At 49.4% G+C, this 6,185-nt stretch overlaps 1 protein-coding gene across 1 annotated transcript in view; it reads right to left on the bottom strand.

The window, feature by feature from the left end:
* The window catches only part of POU5F1 (POU class 5 homeobox 1), a 22,602-nt gene extending 19,900 nt beyond the window's left edge, over window positions 1-2,702 (bottom strand). Inside the window, exon 1 of the mRNA XM_011971649.1 lies at window positions 2,596-2,702. The gene's annotated coding sequence lies outside the window, so the exon portion shown is untranslated. The remainder of the gene's footprint in view (window positions 1-2,595) is intronic.
* Between the last annotated feature and the right edge of the window lie 3,483 nt (window positions 2,703-6,185).

Here is a 6,185-nt window from a genome sequence, read left to right as displayed (position 1 = left end):
TGAAACAGAGTCTTGCTCTATTGCCCAGGCTGGAGTGCAGTGGTGCCATCTCGGCTCACTGCAACTTCCTTCTCCTGGGTTCAAGCCATTCTCATGCCTTAGCCTCCCAAGTACTTAAGATTACAGGCACCGGCCACCGCACCCGGCTAATTGTTTTGGATTTTTTGTAGAGATGGGAGATGGGGTTTCACCATGTTGGCCACGCTGGTTTCAAACTCCTGACTTCAAGTGTTCTGCCCGCCTCGGCCTCCCAAAGTGCTAGGATTACAGGCGTGAGCCACCTCGTCTATTCAAGAATCTGTAATTTTTTTTTTTTTTTTGAGACAGAGGCACGCTCTGTCACCCAGGCTGGAGTACGGTGGCGCGATCTCGGCTCACTGCAACCTCTGCCCCCAGGGTTCAAGCGATTCTCCTACCTTAGCCTCCCGAGTAGCTGGGACTAGAGGCGCGTGACATTACGGCCTGGCAAATTTTTTGTATTTTTAGTACAGACAGGGTTTCACAGTGTTAGCCAGGATGGTCTGGATCTCCTGACCTGGTGATCTGCCCGCCTCGGCCCCTGAAAGTGCTGGGATTACAGGTGCGCACCACCACATCCAGCTGATTTTTGTATTTTTAGTAGAGTCGGGGTTTCACCATGTTGGCCAGGCTGGTCTGGAATTCCTGACCTCAGGTGATCCGCCTGCTTCAGCCTCCCAAAGTGCTGGGATTACAGGTGTGAGTGACCAGGCCCGGCCAAGAATCTGATTTTTTGTTTGTTTGTTTGGTTTGGTTTGGTTTTTTTGAGAGGGAGTTTCGGTCTTGTTACCCAGGCTGTAGTGCAATGGCGCGATCTCAGCTCACCGCAACCTCCGCCTCCCGGGTTCAAGCGATTCTCCTGCCTCAGCCTCCTGAGTAGCTGGTATTACAGGCGTGCACCACCACGCCCAGCAAATTTTTTTGTATTTTTAGTAGAGACGGGGTTTCTCCACATTGGTCAGGCTGGTCTCGAATTCCCCACCTCAGGTAATCTGCCCTCTTCGGCCTCCTAAAAGTGTTGAGATTATAGGCGTGAGTGACCATGCCCGGCCAATAATCTACTTTTAACAAGCACCTCAGATGATTCTTTTAAGACATACTACCTTGGACAAGGTTTTCACTCTTTGGGCCTCACATTCTTCATATATGAGAAAATTACCAATCTCAGAGGATTAGAGGTCATACCAAAAAACACACCTGGTAGTTACGCTAAAATATATATATATATTTTGTTGTTGTTTGTCTGTTTTGAGAGGGAGTCTCACTCTGCTGCCCAGGCTACAGTGCAGTGGTGCGATCTTGGCTCACTGCAAGCTCCGCCTTCTGGGTTCACACCATTCTCCTACCGCAGCCTCCCGAGTAGCTGGGACTACAGGCACCCGCCACCGCGCCCGGCTAATTTTTTGCATTTTTAGTAGAGACCGGGTTTCACCGTGTTAGCCAGGATGGTCTCGATCTTCTAACCTCATGATCCTCCAGCTTCGGCCTCCCAAAGTCTAGTATAGGCGTGAGCCACCATGCCCGGCCACATTAAAATGTATTTTTAAGTCCGGGTTAAAAACCGCGACGAGGCGAAACCCCATCTCTACTAAAAAAATACAAAACTTAGCTGGGCGTGGTGATGCATGCCTGTAATCCCAGCCACTCAGGAAGCTGAGACAGGAGAATCGCTAGAACCCGGGAGGCGAAGGTTGTAGTGAGCCGAAGGTTGTAGTGAGCCGAGATTGTGCCACAGAACTCCAGCCTGGCGACAGAATGAGACTCCGTCTCCAAATATATATATATATACACACACACACACACACACACGTATATGTGTATATATGTATATTTTTAACAAACATAGCTGCTATCATTGGCTCCTTTTCTCTTTTCTCTTTTTTTTTTTTTGAGACAGGGTCTCACTCTGTCACCCACGTTGAAGTGCAGTGGCACAATCATGAGGCCCACTGCAACCTCTGCCTCCCAGGCTCAAATGATCCTCCCACCTCAGCCTCCAGAGGAACTGGGACTACAGGCGTGCACCACCACGCCTGGCTAATTTTTTTGTATTTTCTGTATTGACAGGTTTTCGTCATGTTCCCCAGGCTGGTCTCCAACTCCTGCACTCAAGCAATCCTCGGCCCAGCTCGGCCTCCCAAAGTCCTAGGATTATGGGCATAAGGACCTCCTACAGCCAAGTTTAATTTTCTAGTGTGAGACATGGGACAATTACCACAGACAACCAGTTTCAGAGGAAGCCCTACCTACCCGCTAAGCCTGACTTTATCGTGCAAGCTCCATCGCCCCAGACCTCCCTGGGCTCCAAAAAGCGCTCCCAAGGGGCCTCATAAAGGCCACAGTTTGAGGAAGGTTATGGCTCAGGGGAAGGGGAGAGGTGCTACATAATTAAGTCCCCCTACGACTCAACACCCGCGTAAGGCATCGTCAGGCCTCCAGTGGTGGTGGTGGTGGCACCCGGCCTCAGTCTCCCCGGAGGGCTGGACTCTCGCTGCCAGGCTGCAGGGGTCAGACGTTATCGGGGAGGGGGACACTTAGCAGGTATGGAGGGCGGAGCAGAGTCCCGCACTCACTGGCTTGACTTCCGGAACGAACCGTCACCAGCAAGGACAGCAGTAGGACGAGGTGGGGTGCAAGAGGGCGGCCGGCCAGGATTGGTGCTTCTCGCTCAGGTCCAGGTCCCCTGCCACTAGTCCCGTGGATATCACAGGCGGTGCTTCCAGCCAGTGCTCCCAGCCAGCGTAGTCCGGCCCAACTCCCGCTGAACATACCGGGAGGCTCCCATTGGACCGGAGCTGCTATGGAGGCGGGACTTTACCTTTTTCTTGAATCCCATTGGGTTAAATCCAGTCCGACCAAGCGTCTCTCCTCAGCAGTGGGAGGGGTGATTGGGCTCACCCATACTTAAGAATTTGGGGTTTGAGATCTGACTCGGTGGCTCACGCCTGTAATCCCAGCACTTTGTGGGGGCCGAAGCGGGCAGATCACCTGAGGTCAGGAGTAGGAGACCAGCCTGGCCAACAAGGAGAAACCCCGGCACGCACCTGTAATCCCAGCTACTCGGGAGGCTGAGGCAGGAGAATCTCTTGAACCCGGGAGGCGGAGCTTGCAGAGAGCAGATATAGCTAGAGCCACTGCACTCCAGCCTGGCGACAGAGTGAGACTCCGTCTCAAAAAAAAAGGAGAATTTGAGGTTTAAGTTGTCTCTCCTTGGTCGCTGTGGAGTCAAGTGTTTTTATGTTCAGACATCTTCCTGCCCATTTTTAAAATTTATTTATTTATTTATTTATTTATTTATTTATTTTCATTTTTATTTTATTTTATTTATTTTATTTTATTTCTCTCTGTCGCCCAGGCTGGAATGCAGTGGTGCGATCTCAGGTCACTGCAACCTCCGCCTCCTGGGTTCAAGCGATTCTCCTGCCTCAGCCTCCCAAGTAACTGGTATTACAGGTGACAGAGCAAGACAATGTCTAAAAAAAAAAAAAAAAGCAAAAAGTTTTTAAAAGAAAATACTGGAAAGGTAGAGACCCTAGAAGAGGGAGAAGGCCTAAGGCAATTTCTTCTTCCTTTCTTCCCCACCATTCTTTCAGCCACTGTGGGGAGAAGGAGAGTATGGGGTGCAGGGTAGATGAGAGTAGACAATTGTGATTATTTGAGGAGGGTTTTTGGGTTAGGGAGTGAGCTTCTTACTGATGTTATTTATTGTTTTTTGAGACCGAGTCTCACTGTGTCACCTAGGCTGGAGTGAGATCTCGGCTCACTGCAACCTCTGCCTCCCGGGTTCAAGTGATTCTCTTGCCTCAGCCTCACAAGTTGCTGGGACTGCAGGCAGGCACCACCATGCCTGGCTAATTTTTTGTATTTTTAGTAGAGATGGGGATTTCACCATGTTGGCGCGGCTGATCTCAAACTTCTTTTTTCTTATTTTTTTTTTGTTTGAGACGGAGTCTTACTCTGTCGCCCAGGCTGGAGTGCAGTGGTGTGATACTGGCTCACTGCAAGCTCCGCCTCCTGGGTTCATGCCACTCTCCTGCCTCAGCCTCCTGAGTAGCTGGGACTACAGGCGCCCACCACAACGCCCCGCTAACTTTTTTTTTTTTTTGGTATTTTTAGTAGAGACGGGGTTTCACCCTGTTAGCCAGGATGGTTTCAATCTCCTGACCTCGTGATCCACCCGCCTTGGCCTTCCAAAGTGCTGGGATTACAGGCATAAGCCACTGCTCCCAGCCTGCTGATCTCAAATTTCAGACCTCAGGTGATCCCCCCACCTCGGCCTCCCAGAGTGCTGGGATTACAGGCGTGAGCCCCTTGCCTGGCCAAAAAACTTTTATATTAAGTTCAAGGGTACATGAGCAGGTTTGTTATAGAGGTAAATTGCCTGTCACGGGGGTTTAGTGTACAGATTTGTTAATCACCTTGTAATTCTTTCCACCATTTATTTACCTTTCTCCACAGCAGCCTATTCACTTAACAATAAACTGAGTGCCCATTATGTGCCAAGAACTGGAGATAAGGATATGAGTAAGGAATCTTATTTATCTCCAGTTTTTGTAGCATATACTCATTCTGTTTCTCTTTCCTTCGTCCTAGTTTGAGTGCCCAGCAGGTGTTTCAAGTCACTGATTATATATCCACTCTGTGAAAGTTGTTTGTGCAGCCTGCATACCTACCTTCCTTTGGAACTTTGGTATTCTTTTTTTTTTTTTTTTTTTTTTTGAGACGGAGTCTTGCTCTGTCGCCTAGGCTACAGTTCAGTGGTGTGATCTCGGCTCACTGCAACCTCCACCTCCCGCGATTCTTCTGCCTCAGCCTCCCGAGCATCTGGGATTACAGGCGCCTGCCACCGTGCCTGGCTAATTTTTATATTTTCAGTAGAAATGGGGTTTCACCATCTTGGCCAGGCTGGTCTCGAACTCCTGACCTCATGATCCACCCACCTTGGCCTCCCAAGTGTTGGGATTACAGGCGTGAGCCACCACGCCGGGCCATGAACTTCAGTATTCTATAGATAGTATTTGATAGATCGAAAGGGAGTAGATTAGGGGTCCAGAGGGTGTCCCGAAGCTTAAAAGAAAAATGATTTGGCTGGGTGTGGTGGCAGGCACCAGGTGTGGTGGTGCGTGCCTGTAGTCCCAGCTACTGGGGAGGCTGAGACGGGAGAATCCTTTGAGCAGTGAGCTATGATCATGCCACTGCATTCCAGTCTGGGCAAGAAAGCGAGGCCCTGTCTCCATCAAAAAAAAAAGAAGAGACATAAACTGAGAAATCCATTGTGTTCTAATTTACTTAACCAGCCCCTTATTAATGAATTTGAATGTTTGCTTGTTTCATTTTTGCCTTTACAATGTTGTGGCAGATGTCTTCATACATTATCTTGCCTCTAATTATTGCTCTCTCTCTCTTTTTTTTTTTCCTGAGACAGAATCTCACTCTGTTGCCCAGGCTTGACTTGGCTGACTGCACCCTTCACCTCCTGAGTTCAAGTGATTCTCCTGCCTCAGCTTCCTGTGTAGGTGTGATTACAGGGGTGCGCCACTATGCCCTGCTAATTTTTTTTTTTTTTCGAGACAGAGTTTTGCTCTGTCGCCCAGGCTAGACTGCAGTGGTGTGATTTCGGCTCACTGTAACCTCCACCTCTAAGGTTCAAGTGATTCTCCTGCCTCAGCCTCCCCAGGAGCTGGGACTACAGGCACATGCTACTACGCCTGGCTGATTTTTTATATTTTTAGTAGAGATGGAGTTTTACTGTGTTAGTCAGGATGGTCTCGATCTCCTGACCTCGTAGTCCACCTGCCTCGGCCTCCCAAAATACTGGGAATACAGGCGTGAGTCACCACACCCGGCCAATGTTTTGTATTTTTAGTAAAGATGAGGTTGCACCATGTTGGCCAGGCTGGTCTTGAACTCCTGACCTCAGGTGATCCTCCCACCTTGGCCTCCTAAAGTGCTGAGATTACAGGTGTGAGCCACTACGCCTGACCCAATTATCTTACTTATTATTATTATTATTATTTTTGGGATGGAGTTTTGCTCTTGTTGCCCAGGCTGAAGTGCAATGGTGCAATCTCAGCTCACTGCAACCTCCGCCTCCCTGGTTCAAGTGATTCTCCTGCCTCAGCCTCCTGAGTAGCTGGGATTACAAGCCCCCACCACCACCCTTGGCT

Source organism: Mandrillus leucophaeus, unplaced genomic scaffold, assembly GCF_000951045.1.
Source record: "Mandrillus leucophaeus isolate KB7577 unplaced genomic scaffold, Mleu.le_1.0 Scaffold1234, whole genome shotgun sequence".
NCBI lineage: Eukaryota > Metazoa > Chordata > Mammalia > Primates > Cercopithecidae > Mandrillus > Mandrillus leucophaeus.
The sequence above is the reverse complement of the archived record's forward strand: the minus strand, read 5'-3'. Positions and strand labels throughout refer to the sequence as shown.